Below are 21751 nucleotides of genomic sequence, written 5' to 3'. Positions count from 1 at the left end.
CACTCTATCAGTTGACAATTTATTATGTCATTTAAAATCAACAACTACATTTTTTTTTTACCCTGGGGTTATTCATATTATTGGTAAAGATGGCCTACCAAATTTGCCAGAAAATTTCAAGTGAAGCTGTCAATAGCTCCATTTGCAACAAACAGTAAAGCCTGGCATATTTGAAAAGTCTTTACCTTTTATCCGTCAAAGTTATCTGCACTCTCTGGCATGCCCAAGATTAAAAGAAACAAAATAACCATGTAAAACTAATTAAATGTAATTATGACCTTATCACAGTGATAGTCTATAGCTCCAAGAAACATATCTAATATATTTTTCTCTTGCTTAAAATTTAAGTCAATTTTGTTGTCAAGTGTCTATTTTTAAAATTTCCTATTAAATGCACACACAATTTTTCTTAACTCTCTTAGATAATTTATCATCACTTTCCTTGCCATCACATGCTAATATCTCTCCTGAAAATCTGAGTAGGAGTGCATTGTATGCTACAATGTATTGGCAAATTTCCTTAAAATAATATATTTATGTCATTGAAGGTAGCTGGGAAATAACAGGTACAAAAAAGACTATTCTTCCCTTGTCTTTAGAGAGCTCAGAAAAGCCTAACCAAACCTAGAGAGGTCATGGTTGAGTAGTAAAACCTTATTTCCTCACTACAGTGAAAACTAACAGAAGGCTGAGTATTCAGTTTTTGATTAGCCAACCAAAGTTTAGTTCCAGATTATGGAGAGGTGCACAGAAGTTAAAGAGTGTAGAAACTGCAGACTACTTTGGGGCATGAATAATATTTTAGTGATAATCAAGACATGTCTATGCTTATAAGATTAAGATCTTATAATTTTAGCATCACAACTTGGAAGTGTTTACAACTAAATCAAATGTAAATTAACATTTTGGTGCCTCCAAATTGTCCTCTTTTTCTCTTTTTCTACTCTCCAAAATATACTTTATACAGGTTCTACACCACTAGGTGCTTTTATTTTATAATTTCCCAAGATATAAAAATTTCATAGTATGTGGATATTCACAAGTCTAGATATAATGCCTCAGGCCATAACATAAAATACCTTTATCTTTTTTATGGCAGTTAAGCTCATCTAAAGGAATTTGCTTTATTATCCTATATTTTTAGCTAAGAATTTTCCATCTCTGGTAATTCATGTCTTTAAAAATACCTAAAATTTATAGATCAAAACCACAAGAGAAAATAAACAAATAAAGCCCAAACCAAATCTCTATTTGTGGTGGTTGTTACGGGTTTCTAATGTATAAAAAATGAAAGGTGTGGAAAATACCACCTTCTTGTCCTTATATCCAATCATAAACAATTTAAAAATTTATAATTTTAAATTATTAAGGGTTTCTTTTTATAATCTATGAATAGACACAAAGCAGCTTTTTGAGATAATGGGAATTATTATATATATGTGATTTAAATCCATTTGGAAGGTACTATTGTTTCCTTTGACAAAGTATATGCCACACATTCAGGAGACAAAATGTATCCCTTTCTTATAGCAAATAATAAAATAAAATCTATCAGCTGTCACTTCCAGCTTTTGATAAAAATCCCCACTGATCCTCTAAGAAAAATATTATGGTTTTTCTAGATTTGGTCACTATAAATAGCATTGTGTATTCTAGTGGCTTTTTGTTGTTTTTTCCAAAAGCAGCTAAGTATTAAGTGGGTATCAACTAACTGGAAATATGTTGCTACAGAACCTTCACTTTATTATTACTATTATCATCAAATTTCTTTTTTTTTCTTTTTCTTTTTTAAGTAATGAGCAGAGTCAAAGTTGCCAATCATTCATTTTACTAGTGTTCAGTAGTCAACAAGAGGGCTCCTGCTCTATAAGCTGTCAATTTAAATTGAACTAAATGGCACAAAGTCTAAATCACATATATTCTTATTAAAGTGAAAAAGAGAGGATATAAAACAGGTACATCAAAATAAATACTGATACTGAAGTTCTCATTTAATCCAAGGATAACTTATAAATTGAGCTTATGAGATTTGAAATTGCACACGGGTTATAGTAAATAATCACTAATGTCTCCTCCAAATGTGAGATTCTATGACTTATAACATAGATACACATGTCAAGAGTGTCATACATTACATCCCACCACATCTGGCATATGTACGTAGTAAATCATAAGGGAAGACATTGTCAATCTTCAACCTTCAATGAACTATAGGCATAAGTTTTTACTTTTTACCCTGCCTCCCTGCTGCTAGAGACTTTCCCTTCATTGACTCTCCCTTTTAATTTCCATGCTGCTGAAGTTACCATTATTCTCAATCCAGTTAAGCTCCATTCACCTCTTGACTCAGCTCCCAAACCAGGCTGGGTTGGGAGTTTAATACTTGAGATTCAAAGACATTCAAAGGAGCAATTTGGAATTATTGCTATCAAACTATGTCTTCTAGGTAATAGAGATTCAAAACTGCTACTTATGTTTCTGTTGAATATGGCAGGAAATTGGCTTTTACTTGGGAACCCTAAAACTTTCTGTGGAAAAAAAAAAGTATTGTGAATTTTCAGTACCCAATAGATACCTGTAGGATAAAATTCACAATTAAAATAGACACTCTGAGGGGCTCCTGGGTAGCTATGTGGGTTAAGCATCTGCCTTCAGCTCAGGTCATGATCCCAGGGTCCTGGGATCAACCCCCCAACACACACCATGTCAGGCTCCCTGCACAGCAGGAAGTCTGCCTCTCCCTCTGCCATCTGCTTCCCCTGCTTGTGTTCTCTCTCTGTCAAATAAATAAAATCTTAAATAAATATAAAAAAATTTAAAAAAATAAATAAATAAAATGGAGACTGCTAAAGAGCTAAGTGTTTAGACAAAATCATCTATCATCATGAAGTATAATTTGTCATAATAGTTTGATTGAATGTACATACCAAAATCATGGTTTCATATTGTTATTTGTGCATATATTGTTATGTGCATATATTGTTATTTGCACAACATTGTCCTTTCCTCAGTGTTAGCGGAAAACTGCACTTTGAGAAATTTACAATAGGTTATCAGTCTTCCTACAGAGTCTTGTGTAGTAAATAAGATTAGAAAATAGATCCACTGGCTAAATACCTACTGTGTGCCTGGTGCTTGACAGTTTATCTGTAATACTCAGAACACTTTGCAAACGAAGAAAAAGAGAGAGATTAAACGGCTCTCAGAATTTTTTTTTTAATTTTTTTTATTTATTTACGATAGTCACAGAGAGAGAGAGAGAGAGAGAGACAGAGACACAGGCAGAGGGAGAAGCAGGCTCCATGCACCAGGAGCCCGACGTGGGATTCGATCCTGGGTCTCCAGGATCACGCCCTGGGCCAAAGGCAGGCGCCAAACCGCTGCGCCACCCAGAGATCCCGGCTCTCAGAATGTTAATGAGATTTTCATCTGCCATTAACACCCAAACTGGGTGCTTTACAAATATAACACTATACTTCACTTTTACACTCTCACTACAAACTAATAAACTAAGTAGAATGTATTAACTGCACATTACAGATAAGGAAGTCAAAATAGACAGGCACACTGATGTGCATATGGTCACACAGTAAGACAAAAGCAGAATATAAAAAGGTTAACAATTTCTTTCAGTAAAATACTGTTTTTATCTAAATTTTAATTCTGGGTGTTTACATTGTCCCTAGTTTTAAATTCTGCATTGCTAAAGTTTTTTTGATCTTCAAAGTTTTATGTTAATTTTTTTTCATAGATCAGACAATTTTAGACAATAAACAATCTTAGACACAAAAAACAAACATTCAATGTATAATAATAATAAATCTAATTTGTTTAAAACAGTCTAACAAGTGGTCTCCAGGTAAGTACTTAAGGAGAGCTAATCAAATTTAAGAGAACTGAACTTAAATAAAATGGCCACTTAATGTCTTCATACAATATATACTGTTTTGACCACGTAATTATGTGTTTATTATAAGAAATTTAAAATATATGTACATAAAGCTCACAAATGAATATGATGTTTTTCATAAGGTGTGACTAAGTTTTTCTTCTGATGCCTTGAAATACACTCAGCTTTTGCACACGTTTTATATAGATCTTTTCAGTGCTATCAGCATGACAATATGTGTTGCTACGTTTGCTTTATTGTACCTTAATATTTCAATGATATTTAAGGATTCACTCAGATTTAAATCATTAATAATTGGCATGCCACACTGCAGTCCACATACAGACTTCCAAACTAACAATAAATTAATTGATATATGAGTTGTATTCTTTTTTAGAGATTGCTCCCTGGCAGATGGATTAATAATACCTTATCTCATAACAAAGCATTCTGAAAACTAGTATAGATAAAATTACATTGAATTATTAATTGTGTAGACAGCCTGAGGTTAATAATGATTCTGAGCTGCTCACATTTCTGAAAGCACTTTATTCTTCTAGCCATAGCACTGCCCGAAACAATTACTAAGTCAAGAAATGAGAAGGTAAAGTTACATGGAACTGAAATCATAATTAGTCTCTGACCTGGTTTTGATACCAATTAAGTTCTACTCTTCTATTTTCTTTTAAATAATGCAGATGTGCCTTTCTCTTCTTTTCATAAATATGTTTTAATATTTACTATTAAATGATGTCCTGTACCACATGGCACTAATCCAGGGGCATCGCTAATGAGAACTTAATAGGTCTTAACAGTTTGCCATTAGGCAGTTCCAATGTCAACAGCCCAGAGAGGTTAAACTGATACACATAAATTGTCCCCTTTGCCTTCTCTTTCCACAGAACGCTCTGAAGCAATTCATTTTACCCTGGGGGTTTGATCAGCAGGAAAATTCTAATTTGTTTCTTCACTGTCAGTCCCTAAGGTTACATTTCAGCAAAAGTTGTGAAATGCACAGGATCACTGTGATCTTGACAAATAATAGATATAAGCTAGGATTTGAGGTTCAAAAAAATAAATAACTGAAACTGACCTTTGAGGAAAATTTTGATATTGAGAGAGAATGGTAAGCAGGTTAATGAGATATGATTTCTGCCCAGGAAAATCCAATAATCTTTAAATATCAGAGTAGCATCTTGAAAAAGCTCTGTTGGCCTAAATTTAGGATTTCTATTCTGACTACACTCCTGAAGTAGCTCTATGGCCTCAAACTTAAAAAAGAGCCAGTAGAAGAGTAACATTAAGATGTTGACAGAGGTTGTCCCTAATTTCTGTTCCCCTGACAAGAAGGCCAACTAACAACTTTCCATAGGCAAGACACCGTTGTGAAAATCCCAGAACCTGGGTATAAAGGTGAAGCAGTCTCCCAAAACACAAAGACTGGGAAGAACCCCATTAAAGGAGTTAAGAGGAACAGCTTTGCTTTGACTGCATCATGCCCCACCCCCACCAGATTGGTGTAGTGCAGCACCAAGAACGCCCTCTTGGGCCTACTGTTTTTCCAAAGGGAAAAAGAGACTGAAGGTGGGCATTTGCATTTGCAGTATCGCAAAACATTTTTTAAGAGGCCCACACAGATCTTACCTCACAGGGATCACACAGAGAAATTGTGGAACTCTAACATTGGGGATCTGACAGAAATTGAAAGGGGTAGAGAACAGTTATTAGTGCTTAGATCTTGTAGACCCAAAATCTTGCTTGCAGCAGCACCCAAACAGAAATCTCAGCCATTGGCTCTATCCATCTGTAGAACTGAGCTAGGTCTGGCTAGGGAACTTGATTGATAGTTCTACCTGATTTGAGTTCTCAGCTAAAGGGCCATACTGGCCATGGAGACTATTCTATATTCTCACCAAGGCAGGGGAGCAAAATTAGCAGCCTTACTCAGTTTCAAAGCATAGCTTCCAGTCTCAGCCCACTGGGAAGTCTGGCCACAGATGCCTGTCATCTGTGTGTACCAAGGAGCCCAGTCTACAGCATTAACAACAGTCTACAACCATTAACCCTGAGCCTTGGAGCCCAGTCTACAGCACTGTCTAGCCACAGAATCCAGTCTAAAATTTCAGCAAGCAGAAGAGCCCACCCTAATTGCTGCCTGATTGCTGAACACAGCCTGTAGCCTTACCCAAGCAGGAAGCCCAGCCATGATCCTGCCCAAATATGGAGCATATTCTGGAGCTTTACCCAACAGTGAAGTCTGGACAGTCACCCAGCCTAATCACACAGCAATTTCCAGCAATACCCTACTGTAGGGTACAGGTGAAAGCTCTACTTGATGAAAGAGCCTGACTGCAACCAGCCACAAGGTCCAATGCCCAACACTGAAACATAGCCAATGACCTCTGTGAAGCCTAGCCTGCAGCCCTGCTCAACTTCAAAACACAGCCTGGAGCCCTGCCTGACTACAGAATAGAATCAAAGAAACTATCTGACCATGAAGCACAGCCTATGTCCTTCTTAAACATGGAGTTCAGCCAGCAGCACCAACCAGTTAAGAGCAAAACTAGAGGCCTGACTGACCAGAAACAATGAAAGACCATAGCCCATAGCCTGCCCAATTGCAGATTTTCAACCAGTAGTATTACCTCACTAGGAAACACAGCCTATGATCACACCTGACCAGACGTGATTGTAGAGATAAGCTAGTGGCCCCATTTGATGACATAACACACCCAGCAGGCTTGGCCTAGCAGACAGACCACACAGTGGCTCCATTAGACTGTGGAACATAGCTAGCAGTGGTTCACCCAACTATAGAGCCCAATCAGCAGCACCCTCCTTGACCTCAGAGCACAGGCAGTGACCTTACCCAACTAGAGATGTAATAGCAAGCCTGCCTATCCAGGGACACTACCCGCTGATCCATCCTGGAGTCCAAGTTGAACTGACTGGTGAAGGTCCTCCCTTGAAAAGGAGAACCTGTAACGTCTGAACAACTTATTCAAATGCACAGATACTAACTACAAGGATACCATGATTACAAAGGATCAGATAAACTTCACACCAGCAATGGATACTATTAAACTCTGATAACTGACCCTGAAGAAATGGGAATCTATGAATTGTCTGACCAATACTTAAGAATAATCCTTTTAAATAATGTCAGCAACCTAGAACACAGACAGACAACTAAAAGAAGTAAGAAAAATAATGAATGATGAAAATAAGTTCCAAAAAGACACAGAAACCATCAAAAGAAAAAGAAAACAGAAATCCTAGAACTAAAGATATGGCTAATCTGAAGAATTTAATAAAGAGCTTCTACATCAACTCAACCAAACAGAAGAAAGAATCAATGATATAGAAAACAAATTATTTTAAATTCTTCAGTCAAAGAAGCTATTGGGGAAAAAAAAAATGAAATAGGATGAAGAAAGACCACATGGACAGGACTGAAAGTAACAGTATTCTCATTATAAGATTCCTGGAAGAAACAGAAAAGGATAAAAGGATAGAAAGCAGTAATGGTTGGGCATCTCCAAAAATTTGGGAAGAGAAATGAACCTCCAGATTCTTGAGGTCCAATAGAATCCAAGTAAGTTGAATTGGAAAAGGGTTGCAATGAGAAATATCATAATTGTCAAAAGTAAAGGACAAAGACAGAATTTTGAAACTAGCAAGAGAAAAGCAACTCATCACATACAAGAGAGCCCCCATAAGACTATAAGTGGGTTTCTTAGCAGAAGCTTTATAGGCCAGGAAAGAGTGGAATGATATATTCAATATACTGAAAGAAAAAAAACTGTCATCCAAGAATGCTATACTGCCAAACAGTTCATAAGAAATGAAAGAGGGATGCCTGGGTGGCGTAGTGGCTGAGCATCTGCCTCTGGCTTGGGACATGATCCCAGGGTCCTGGGATCGAGTTCCACATTGGGCTCCCTTCGGAGGGCCTGCTTCTCCCTCTGCCTATGTCTCTGCCTCTCTCTCTCTGTGTCTCATGAATAAATAAATAAAATCTTAAAAAAAAATAAATTAAGGAAAAACAAAGGCTTTCCCAGGCAAACAAAAAGTGAGGGAATTCTTTATAACTAGACATGTCTTTACAAGAAATGCTAAAGACAGAACTTCAAGTTGAAATGAGAGAATGCTAATGAACATTGTAAAAACATATGAATGTATAAAACTTATAGGTAAAGGTAAATATAGAGTTAAAGTCAGATTCTGTAATATTATAATGGTGGTGTATCAACAAAATTCTAGTTTAAAAGTTAAAAAGCAAATTATTATTTATTTATTTTTTTTATTTATTTATGATAGGCACACAGTGAGAGAGAGAGAGGCAGAGACACAGGCAGAGGGAGAAGCAGGCTCCATGCACCGGGAGCCCGACGTGGGACTCGATCTCGGGTCTCCAGGATCGCGCCCTGGGCCAAAGGCAGGCGCCAAACCGCTGTGCCACCCAGGGATCCCTAAAAAGCAAATTATTTAAAAATAACTATAACTATCATAATTTGTTATTGGGTACAAAATATGAAATGGATATAAATTGTAACATCAGTAACCTAAACTGTGAGGAAGGAAAAGTAAAAGTATTAAGTTCTGTACATTGTTTTGAGCTTAAAATAGAATGTTATGAAAACATTTTATGTAAGTCTCAAGGTAACCAGAAAGGAAAATCCTATAGCTGATACAGAAGAGATTATGATAAAGGAATCAAAGCACATGGCCACAAAATCATCAAGTCACAAAGGAGGAGAGCATGAGAGGAAGCAAGAAACAAAATATCTGGGATAGAAAGCAATTCCCCCTCTCCCACTGCCCTTTCCCATACTTGTGGTCTCTCTTTCACACACCTTCTCTTTCTCGCTCAAATAAATAAATAAACTCTTTAAAAATAAAATAAAATTAAAATGTTCAGAAGAGACACAAAAGGTCATTATATAATGATAGGGGGATCAAATTATCAAGAAGCTAAAACAGGGCAGTCTGGGTGGCTTGGCGGTTTAGTGCCACCTTTGGCCCAGGGCTTGATCCTCAAGTCCTGCATCAGGCTCCCTGCATGGAGTCTGCTTCTCCTGCTGCCTGTGTCTCTTCCTCTCTCTCTCTCTCTCTCTCTCTCTGTGTGTGTGTGTGTCTCTCATGAATAAATAAATTTTAAAAATATTTTTAAAAAAAGAAGCTAAACAATTGTAAATATTTATGCACCTAATATCAGAGCACCTAAATATATAAAGCAAATCTAACAGAACTAAAAGGAAAATATACAGCAGTATAATAATAAATGGAGCTTTAATACTCCACTATCAACAGTGGATAGATTATCTAGACAGAAAATCAATATAGCAAAAGCAGATTTTATAACAATATACACCAAATCGACCTAATAGACATATACAGAACATTGCATCCAACAACAGAAGAATACACATTCTTTTAAGCACACACAGAACATTTCCAGCATCTATCATGTTTGGCCACAAACCAAATTTCAACAAATTCAAGAAGATAGAAACTGTATCAGGAATCTTTCCAAACATAATGGTATAAAACTGGAGGAATAGGAGGAAAACTAGAAAATTCACAAATATGTGGAAACTAAACAACACATTCCTGAATAACCAATGGGTCAAATAAGAAATCAAATGGGTAATCAAAAATACACTGGGACAATACTTCTGAGGAAAATGGTGAAATAGGAAGATAATAGGCTCACCTCATAGATAATACTCAGATTGGGGATTAAGGACTTAAATGTGAGACCTGAAACCATAAAAATCCTAGGAGAGAGCACCGGCATTAATTTCTCTTACATTGGCAACATTTTTCTAGATATATCCCCTGAGGCAAGGGAAACAAAAGCAAAAATAAACTATTGAGAGTATATCAAAATGAAAAGCTTTTGCACAGCAAAGGAAACAGTCAACAAAACTAAAAGACAAGCTACTGAATGAGAATAGGTATTTTCAAATGACATATCTAATAAAGGGTTAATGTCCTAAATAAATAAAGAACTTATAGAACTCAACACCAGAAAAACAAATAAACCGATTAAAAATGGACAGAAGACATGAACAGGTATTTCTCCAAAGACATACAGATGGCCAACAGACACCTGCAAAAATGCTCAACATCACTCATCATGAGGGAAATGAAAATCAAAACTCTAATGACATATCACCTCATACCTGTTAGAATGGCTAAAATAAAAAACACAAGAAACAAGTGTTGGTGAGGATGTAGATAAAAAGGAAACCTCATGCACTGTTGGTGGGAATGCAAACAGCCACTGTGAAAAACTATATAAACATCCCTGAAAAAATTAAAAATAGAACTACCATATGACCCAGTAATTCCACTATGGGGTATTTACCCAAAGAACATGAAAACACTAACTCAGAAAGATATATGGACCCTTGTCTATTGTAGCATTACTTACAATAATCAAATTATGGAGGCAGCCCAAGGGCCCACTGATATCCATATGAATGGATAAAACAAGTGTATATGTATACTTTGTATATATACAATGGGATATTACTCAGACATATAAACGAATGAAATCTTGCCATTTGCAACAACATGGATGGATCTAGGGGGTATAATACTAAGTGAAATAAGTCAGTCAGACAAAGACAAATACCATATGATTTCACTTATATGTGGAATTTAAAAAACTAAACGAACAAAGAAAAAAATAGACAAACAAAAAAATAAACCCATAACGATAGAGAATTGATGGTTACCAGAGGGGAGGTGGATGGGAGGGGTGGACAAAATATATAAAGGGGATTATGAGTACATTTATCTTGATCATCACTAGTAATGATGTATAGAATTTTTGAATCACTATATTGTACACCTGAAACTAATATAATATTATACGTCAATTATACTGGAATTGAAATTTTTCAAATTAAAAAATATATATTGAGTCAAGTAAAAATGGAAACACAACATACCAAAAATTATGGTATGCAGCAAAAGCAATTCCAAGAGGAAAATTTACAGCTAAATACATATATCAAGAATAAAAATATCAATCAACCAAACTATACACGTCAAAGAACTAGAGAAAGAAGAAGAAACTAAGCCCAATGTTAGCAGAAGAGAGGAAACAATAAAGATCAGAGCAGAAATAAATGAAATTGAGGGTAGGAAAACAACAGAAAATATTTTTAAAACTGTGTTGGCTCTTTAAATGATAAAGAAAACTGACAAAACCTTAGGTAGACTAACAAGAAATTTTGATAGAGGATTCAAATCAATAAATTTATGAGTTAAAGAAGAGACTTTAAAAGAGATATCCCAGAACTATAAAGAACCATAAGAGATTACTATGAACACTACACACCAACAAACTGGACAACCTCGCAAAATATAGATGAAGTTTTAGAAAGGTAAAATTGACCCAGACTGAGTCATGAAGAAACACAGAAAACCTGAATGATAACCTAATTGACCATTAGTAATGATAACATAATTGAATCAGTAATTAATAAGCTCCCAATAAAGAAAACTCAGGACCAGAAAATTTATGTTTTTTTTTTTAAGATTTTATTTATTTATTCATGAGAGTCACAGAAAAAGAGGCAGAGACATAGGCAGAGGGAGAAGCAAGCTCCCCACAGCAAACCAATGCAGGAGTCCATCCCAGGATCCCGGGATCAAGACCTGAGCCAAAAGCAGATGCTCAAACACTGAGCCACCCAGATGCCCTCCACTGGTGAGGTCTATAGAGAATAAGCTGGTGGAGGGACTGGGGAGAAGCGCATGTAGTCCAATGGTTATAATATGTAATTATCATATAAATAAGTTCTGGGAATATTATGTACCATATGGTGGCTATAGTTAACAATACTATATTGTTAACAGTTGCTAAGAGTAAATCTGAAAAGTTATTAGTACACTCATAAGCAAAATGATAATGATGTGAGATGATGGATATGTTAACCAACCTTATTTTGTTAATAATTTATCAGTATAAGCATAAGTCAAATCATCACACCATAAACATTAAACTTACACAATGCTATATGTTAATGATCTCAACAAAGCTTGAAAATAAAAAAAGCAATGAAATAAATACTTAATACCAAAAATAAAGTCAACAGAAATATCAGGTTACTTGGTGGTGATAAGGCATTCCTTCTAATTCTAAAACTGCACAACTCTAATTTAAAAGTGCATTTTCCTTCATCATGAAATAGGATGTCAAAATTAGTAATTTTTAAAAGTAGAGTAGGATAAAGGAGACAGAAGAAAATAGTATTAAATGTGTTCTAACCTAGGTGTTTATTTACTATCAAAAAAAACATTGAAGTAAACTCTCTGCTCAGTAGTTTGCCAGAGTATAACTTTTAGTTAATACAAGCACATTTTGAGAGAATAGGTGCAGTCTTATATTTTATAATACAAGTCAACATAATTTAGAAATTGTACATAGCGGGGCTATGTGGCTCAGTAGGTTGGGCATCTGACTCTTGATTTTGGCTCAGGTCATGATCAAGGTCATGAAATTGAACCTGCATTAAGCTCCGCATTGGGTGTGGAGCCTGGCTGGGATTCTCTCTCTCTTTCTCCCTTTGCCCCTGTCCCCTCCCCACCACTAAAAACAAGAAATTGTTCATAGTATATGGAGAACAATGTTGAGAAATAATTTTAAAGGAATTAGTGTTAGAAGTATTAGAAGTACTCAGTACTGGGTGTTTACCCCAAAGATACAGATGTAGTGAAACAATGGGACATATGCACCCCAATGTTCATAGCAGCAATGTCCACAATAGCCAAACTGTGGAAGGAGCCACGATGTCCTTTGACAGATGAAAGGATAAAAAAGAGGTGGTATATATATGTATATGCATATATGTGTATAATACATATATATATTATATATATACATAATGGAATATTATTCAGCCATTCAGAAGGGATGAATACCCACCATTTGCTTTGACATGGATGGAACTGGAGGGTATAATGCTGAGTAAAATAAGTCAATTGGAGAAAGATAATCATGATATGGTTTCACTTATATGTGGAATATAAGAAATAGCAAAAGAGACTATAAGGGAAAGGAAGGAAACTGAGTGGGGAAAAATTAAAGAGGAAGACAAACCATGAGAGACTCCTAATTATGGGAAACAAAGGGTTACAGAAGGGGGGTGAGGGGCTGGGTAACTGGGTGACAGACATTAAGGAGGGTATGTGATATGATGAGCACTGGGTGTTATACTATATGTTGGCAAATTTAAATAAAATACTTTTTAAAAAGAAGTACTCAGTAGAAAGTATTAGAAGATGTGGTCTATGTTCATTAGGCATAAGCAAAGGGAAAATAGGTATAAACATAAGACATGGAATAACATTATCAAATTTAATTGTGTATGTGAAATGTGTACATGTATAACATCATAGAAAACCATCACCTCCTCCTATGACCTCATTAATTAATATCGACCACCAGGAGTAACAGCCTTCATTCATATCAATGCATGGAATATGCATGCGAATCCATTTGTTTGTACTTTTTACACCCACATTTGTATGTACATTGGCTTTTGCAAGTGAAAGTAATATCAAACAAAATGTTGAGTCTAGATAGATAAGGAAATATAATTAATAAACTATTTCAGCTGAGCTGGAAAGAGACACTTTGCCTTGTGATGAAGAAAGTAGCTAAATAATTGGCTTTTCAGCTGAAGAAACACTAACATCATATTATCAATGATGTAAAATTACTGATCAGTTTCCACCATGCTTTGAGTAGCCTTTAAGGTCGAAGAAATTATTATAAATGCATCTGCTTGCTATAAGGGAAATTGCTAAAGGGAAGAAAAGAAAAACATCAGCTAAAATTTCCCTATTAAACATTTTAAAAAGAATTTCCTTATTCAGCTCTTTAAAAGCCTACTTAGTTACAAGATGACAGTTTAAAATATTACAGCAAAAAATCAAGGTGAAATAAATGGCTATGGTAGTACTGCCACCAGCTAGACCCTAAGATCTGACCTTTACTGCCCACCTACTTATACTCACCAACCTTGTCCCATATTTTCCCTTAAGCTCTTCTTTCCAGCTTATCTCTTAACTCAGGTAAATGGAAAGCAAAACTGCTTCTTGAGTAACTGCACCTGCCCAGACAAGACCTCCAGTAGGCCCAGACCACTCAGACCAGTTTGAGCTTAACTCCTGACTCGTATCTGTGCAGATGGACCATGGAGTGACCTCTGGTGTGACCAGTGATAACCATTACCTCATTAGAATACTAAAATCTCCAGCCAAGGAAGGCACAAGCCTTGTTTACATAAGATACAATGTATGTATTGGCATGTTTCCTTAAGGCACATGTGCAACCTTCTGCCCACCTCTATATACATCTGATGACAAAGCTTCCCTGTCTAAATATTCACCCTAACCCTAAATAAAAGGAACCTTAAATAAAAGGCTTGCTTGGGGCATCATGGCTTTGGAAGCCATTCTTTGTGATCTCCTTGTGTGCTACAGATCAACTTTTCTTTGTGGGACAACTCAACCTGGTGTCGTTTCTGACTCACCAAGGAAAAAACTCATGTTGGTTCCATTACAGTACTATGAATTGGTAATTGTACTGGCACCCCAAAGACATCACTAGATTCTGGTTGGACAGTGTATATAGGGCTGCCAGCAGTCATAAAGAAACCAATATATTATGTATTTGGACAGATAAGTCATTTAAAGCCCCGTCTAGTGGTGAGTTTACTGATACCTATATACTTCTGCCTTGAGGAAAACTGGCTCTCAGAGGCTCTCACCCCTTTCTTCTAGCTCTATAAGTGGACTTCTACTACATGTCTTTTTTCTGACCAAGGCTCTCCTCTGGTACCACCATGGTTGTTGGAAACATCACTTAATATCTCCATACTTTAGTTTTTGAACCCACAAAACAATGGGCATGTATATAATGACCTCTCAGATTCTCAGAGTTCTCATATTCCCCAAGTATTAAAAGTAAAGATAAATAAAATGGCACTTTTAATTCAATATGTCTACCTTTGTTTAATTTTTAGGTCTTAGAAAACATTGTTTTCTACTGGCATTCAGTTTTATTGTTAGTTAATAAGATTAATATTAGAGCCTAACAAGTATGTAAAGTGGCCTTAGATTTTCTTTTTTTAACTTTGGTATCTAAGACATTCATTCCAAACTTCTAAAACCAGCTCCCTAATTTTAATTTTGGTTCACAACATAGTTTTAAACATATGTTTATTTAAATTAGGCTTGCATATGCATTGTCATTCTGTTTTATTAATAATTCCATCAGATTTTCTCAAAAGCCACATAGAGGAAGACAAATATTAGCCACCAACTCCCAGAGTGAAGTAGTCTTTCTCAGAGAAAAGCTCAAAGCAATTCAACATTGCTGAATCAGGCAAGTGCAATGATTGATTGCAGTCAGCTATCAAAACAGCTGTTATGTCACAGCTAGAAGGGTGGCAGCCCATGCTGATCAGATTAGAGATAAAGGTCAGATTATGTATTATCAGAGCCACTTGTGTATCTGGTACTAATGCCATTGTCACTATTATTCATGACAATGGAAAAAATAGCATTCAGTTGCTAATGCCACAGAAATGGCATTATCAAGGGGGAAAAAAGAAATTGAAGAAACAATTCTGTGTGTGCATTTAAAACAATGAATATTTATCTGGGTGGTATAGTTGGTTGAGCATCTGACTCTTGGTTTCAGCTGGGGTCCTGAAGGTCCTGATCTCAAGGCTGTGGGATCGAGCCCCTGCATCAGAATCTGCTTAGGACTCTTGCTTCTTCTGCCTCCCCCCAAACCCACCTGCTGCTTTCCCTCTTTCTCTCTCTCTCTCTCTTTCAAATAAATAAAAAAAAATATTAAAAAATAAATAAATAAAAATCAAACAATGAATATACCATAAAACATGTCTAATAAACATGGGGAAAAAATCTTAAAAATTCATGTTCAACCAGTATGTTTGCTTGTTATAAACCTAGCATTAAAATGGAATGAATCTTTTCAAATTGTAAAAACAAAACAAAACTTTTCCTAAATCACAAGGAATAAGTTAGTCAATGATTAGTCTTTAGAACAGAATTAGATTTGCCTCTCATCATTGGCTTTAATAGACATAAAACAGTTATTAAATATATATGTGGTAATCTTTGTTGAGAGTTATAAAACTTTATACTCAGAACACTTTACCACTTTTCTTCCTCATAAGAGACCTGTAAATGGAATTTAAATTTGATATTCTTTATATAAGTGTTTTCTACTTAAGAATAGTAGCATTAATACAAAATTATAAAAAAAAAATTCCAGATTAAAGTTTTCTTTCTTGTTATCACTTAAGAGCATACTATTCTGAGGCATAGATCTTATAATATAGAATAATCCTGATACATGAGTGTTGGATATCAAAAAACTTTTGATCAGTCAATCAAATTTCTGTACATCTTGTGAGCAAGGCACTTACTACCCTTCAAGGATGTTTGTATAGTGAAGCACTTGAGAAAACAAGAGTCGGATAGTGCTTCCTTCTGTAGCAAAGAGTAGGTATGCTTGTTGTCCATGAAAGATTCAGACTCTCAATGCTCCTATTTTGTCATGCACCTCACTGAGTATACAAGTGTCATCTACCACTCTTCATATAGCTCTGAAGACAATGGGACTCAGGAAACATGCAAAAGTGCTAGTACTTTGGCTACTGCTATTGCTGTGAGCATGTTCCTGTGAGTGGAAAAACTATCCTTTTTCTCTGATGCCGAAGTCTTATATCTTTACCAGGATCCATTAAACTGTGACAGACAAACTTGTTAACTTGAAAGTAGGTAAAATCTCAAACCATTCACAGATCTTTGTACAAAGAGACCCCAAATTGACTGCTAACTAGTTGAGTCTCTTTAGAATTGTGGCAATCTGAATCCATTTAATAACTTCTTGTTTATTTTTTTTAAGTCATAGACATCTATAGCACAAAATCTGTGTTAACCTAAACAATTCTTGAAGATGTACAAGGTATGGGTCATTAGAAGAGACAGAATGGCTGATTCTATTATTATGGGAAACATGGCCTCTGCCACATACAATGATTCATGTAAGATTTCACCCAAACTGGAATGGAATGGGTTTAGATATTGGGCTGCCCAAAACGAAATTATTTAGTGCAATATAAGAAAGTGAAAAAAAAAAAAAGTAAACTAAAGTAAAAAAAGAAAACAAAACCCTCCACCAATATGTCTATGAATTCTAGTACATTATAAACAATTTATGTAAGACAAAAGTTTTACTACTTCTTGTAAGTTTATATGGCATAATATATCCAATATGTTTCAAAATTATGACACTTCTTTATGTTTTCATTCTCTTTACTACCTCTGGTTTATTTTTCCTCCTTGGGCTTAATTGGTTGTATTACATTTTCAAGCATTCACTACTATAAGAATAAATACACTTAATGTTTCCTAAATTACTCAAATATAAAGATATAAATGTCTAAATATATAGTAGTCTAAGTTATCCAACCCCCAAATCAGATATTCATTCAGCTATCTAATTTATGAAAGCAGCCTTCAAAATCAAATTTAATCAAATTAGATTATACTGAACACTCTAAAGAGGATGACTAAAATAAATTAGGTAGGTAATTAGGTACCCCCAGGTACCTAATTTTGCTGCCTCTGCCTTGCCTTATCCTATAATGTGGTTGGTATTTCATAATTTTAAACTGCATCAAATAGACACTGGTGTCTATTTGCTCTGTTCCACTGGGATTTATAAATCCCAGATAAGTTATCATTGTGTACCTCTCTAATACATGTAACACAATATTTGGCTCACTTGTAGGTCATGAAAACACTTCTGTAATTCATCTTTTATTTTATCATAGTAAAAATAAGGCCTGAGATTCAAAGTTACAAAAACTGTAAGGAAAAATTATTTAAATTTTTATCTTATAATTTAAAAATATAGGTTTCACCACAATTTATAAAGTCTTTATCATTAATCAAGTGATCAGTTGTGCTGTTTATGCTCAAAGTAATTATAATAATAAGTTATTTTCACAGCAATGATAAAAATGAATGGGCATCTCTTACTTTTCCTTCTAACACCTTTAAGTTAATTAAGGCTTGTTTTTTCTTGATAAAGAAGACTTAGACTAAAATAACCACTTAGACCACTCAACACTTAAGACAGAATCTGTGACTTCAGGCCAAAGTTTCCTTGAAGTGGCACTTTCCCAAAATTATTTCTACTCCTCTCAGGAGGCACTACTTGAATGGTGTGACTACCATTAAAAATTACTGTATTGAATGATGGGTTAAATCTCAGCAGAAAAGTTGGAAAAAGTACTGAAAAAAGTAAGGGGCACAATTCCCCCACTAATCAAATACTCTGTAAGTTGCTCCCCTAGATATTAGTCGGTAAGTAGAAATAGAGAGAAGCATAGTATACCTTGAGTGATAAGGACTATAACAAAAGTATGTATAAAGGTCAATGAAGCACAGAGGATGGGGTGATTATTAGCATAGAAAAGATGAAGGAAAGTCCAGGCAGTAAGAACTGCCTGGGCAGGAATGAAAGAGCATGACTGTTTAAGAAAATAAAAAATCAATATGCCTGAAATGGCAAGTAAAGATCTTAAGAAGAATGGAGAGGAAACTGGTATGATCTATGAAAATGAATTCAGGATGAATCATATATGGATGAATCTAACATGCTACATCTTCAGCTTAAAACTCTAAGCTTCATTGACATGGCATTAGTAACAGGTTCAACCAATTCTTCCTTTTTATGAATTTCCTCCTTTACTTTGTCATTTATCCATCTTGGTTGGAACTGTGTGAGCTCCTTTCTCATCTGTATGTGAAACATTATTTCTAGAAAATATTCTTTATTTTTCTTCAAACTTTATATTACCATGTCATCATTATCTCTACCGGGATATTCTGAGTGTAAACTACATGAGTTTCTTCATTTTTTGTTTCATACTTTCTGCTATTGCATCCAGTAAGTCTTTCAGTTGGGATGTACAGATTATTAATTTACTATTTTTAATGTAAAATATATCAAATATGCAAGTGCCTAAAACATATACAATTAACAAATATAAGTGATACAATCATACTCATTCTGGCAAACTTATTAATTTTTACAATTATTCACTCTCCCATTCTGAAAGAGAATGCTAAAAAAAAAATAAATAAATAAATAAAAAAAAGAATTCTACATCCTTTGCTCTGTATGTTGTGAGTTGCAATGTCTTCTGCTGAAGGGGGGTACTGTCTGGCCCCATTAAGATATGGCTTAATCACATGACTCTGACAAATGGAAATGCATGGATATGATGCAGTCCACATTCAAGCAGAGACTTTGAGAGTCACTACATGATTCCAACAGCTCTCTTTCTCTTTTTCCTGTACTTTCCAGAGAGGGAACATCTCCAACTTCAGCCTGGATTCAAAAATGAAAAGACATATGGGGCAGAAGCAGGGGAGCAACTGACACACAGTCAACATGTAACCTAAATGGCAGATAAACTTTTGTGTTGAAAACTAAAAGAAATTAGAAGCCATTTATTATTGCAGCAAAACTAATACATGAATGTCCTCAAAACCCAGGTTAAGGTAGAGCAGATAAGCATTCATTAAATGTTGGTGAGAGTAGGGTTATAGTAGAAGCAGGTAAGTAGTTAAAGACAAAGGATTAAATCTTAAATAGAAATCTGTAATGGCAGGCTTCCAGAAGGAGGAAAGGCATGGGGAAAGGATTGAAAATTCAGTATATGTTTCAATATGGGATTGAAACAATTGCAATCCATATGGAAAATAAAATAAAATTGAGTCTTTGCCTTACAGCCCAGAAAATTCCAGGTGGATTAAGGACTTAAATGTGTTAAGGAAAAACCTTTTTTAAATATTAAAGAAAAATAAGGCAATATCTAACCTGTGATTAAGAGTGGCTTCTTAAATAAAAAATAAAATATACAAACTAAAAAAGATTGATAAATTTTGTTGCATTGAAATTTTAACTCTTAAATAAAAATCAGGGAAAAGCATTATTTATTTTTTTTAAAAAAGCAGTTTTTAATAAGGTGACAGTCTGAGAGAAGCCACCCAACCTACCAAGAATTAACAGATAACATAAGTAACTCCTGAAATTAATATGAAAACAAAAGCAATGCAGCTAGCAAAAGGAACAATAGATAACAGAACAATTCTCAAAAGGGGAGGTCAAAATAATTAATGAATATATCATAAAAAGTTTAATTTCACTATTAATTAAGAAAATAAAAATTAAACCAACAATGAGAGACTTCAGACTGGCAAAAATGCAAATACCCAACAATATTCAACATTGACCAGAGATAAAGAAAAGGGAATACTCGGCCACTCCTTGTGGGAACATAGCAGGTACAAACATCTTAGAGAGCTATTAGACAATATTACAAAATGCTGATGTGGTAGACAGAATAACGACCTCAAAAATGTCAGTGTCCTAAACCTAGGAACCTATGAATATGTTAGGTTACAAGCAAAAGAGGATTACAGTGGCAGATGGAATTCAGGATACTGATCATTTGACCCTTAATGGCTTCTCAGCCTTTTGGCTAAGATCAAGTGTGATCACTTGACCTTAAAATAGGGTGATTATTCTGGATTATCTAACTGGACCCAATGTAATAACCTGAGTTCTTAAATATGGATCTTTCTCAGCTCTAGTCAGAGGGAGATCTGACTATGGAAGATGTCCAGGGAATGAAATGAGAGGACTCAACTCTTCATCGCTGGCTTTGAATATGGAAGAAGGGTATCACGAGCCAAAGAATGCAGACAGCCTCTAAAACCAAGAAAAGGCAAGGAAACAGATTCTCTGTACAGCTCCAGTAAGAAATGCAGCCCTGCTGAAACACTGATTTAAGCTCAGTGAGACTGTGGCATACTGAGAGTCTACTGAAAAATAAGATAATAAATAAGTGTTGTTTTAAGACAGTCTGTGATAATTCATTACAGTATCCATAAAAAACTAATAGAGCAGGAGAGGTACATGCCCTATTAGTCAGCAATTCTATTCTAAATATAAGCTCTTGAGAAATTCTTGCACTTTTGCACAATCTGATATGAATACAGTTGTTCATTGCTGTACTTTTTGTAATAGAGAAAATTGGAAACAATCTACGTGTTATCAATAGGAGAATGGATATAGTCACACAGGTTATATTCTAGAACTGTTCAAATAAACCAACTGTATCTTTATATTCACCATAAATAAATTGCAGAACTACAATATTGAAGGCAAAAGCAATTTGCAGAAAGATACACATGGCATAATGCCATTTACATAAAACTTTAAAACTTACAAAACAATATCAGTACATTATTTTTGAACACATACACATGCGGTGAATTTTTAAAAACTTGACTGGGAGAGATACAAGCTGCAGAGTGGTGATTTATTCTAAGAAGCAAAAGAGGGATTGGAATGGAGTGTCTACGGAGAGATAAAGTATAAAGGAGGCTTAAGCAATTGCACCCAAAGAATTATAAAATTCTGATAAAATATTCAAAGCAAATGAAACAACATGTGAACATTGTTAAAAAGAAAATCACAGGCCCCAAATGGAGTCACTTATGTTAAGGCCCCATGGTAGTAAATCAAGATTTAATAGCTAACCTAACTACAGTTTCAACCTCCCTAGGAATATAAACGTTAATTTCCAGCCAAGCTGGAAATTCCTGGTTAACACCAGGAGATGATCCCTAATTGCTCCTTCAGTTCCCTTCCAGAAGGTTAGGGCCTTGCTGAAAGCAACATATTCCTTGCTATTAAATTCCTTTTTTTCCCCACCTCATCTC

General features: G+C 35.1%; 1 long non-coding RNA gene across 1 annotated transcript in view; it reads left to right on the top strand.

The window, feature by feature from the left end:
- The window catches only part of LOC118351930 (uncharacterized), a 34861-nt gene extending 14008 nt beyond the window's left edge, over positions 1 to 20853 (top strand). Inside the window, exon 3 of the long non-coding RNA XR_004808177.2 lies at positions 20612 to 20853. This is a non-coding gene — a long non-coding RNA (uncharacterized LOC118351930). The remainder of the gene's footprint in view (positions 1 to 20611) is intronic.
- The last annotated feature ends 898 nt before the right edge of the window (positions 20854 to 21751 follow it).

This window comes from Canis lupus, chromosome 22 (genome assembly GCF_003254725.2).
Source record: "Canis lupus dingo isolate Sandy chromosome 22, ASM325472v2, whole genome shotgun sequence".
In the NCBI taxonomy this organism is placed as follows: Eukaryota; Metazoa; Chordata; class Mammalia; order Carnivora; family Canidae; genus Canis; species Canis lupus.
The sequence above is the reverse complement of the archived record's forward strand: the minus strand, read 5'-3'. Positions and strand labels throughout refer to the sequence as shown.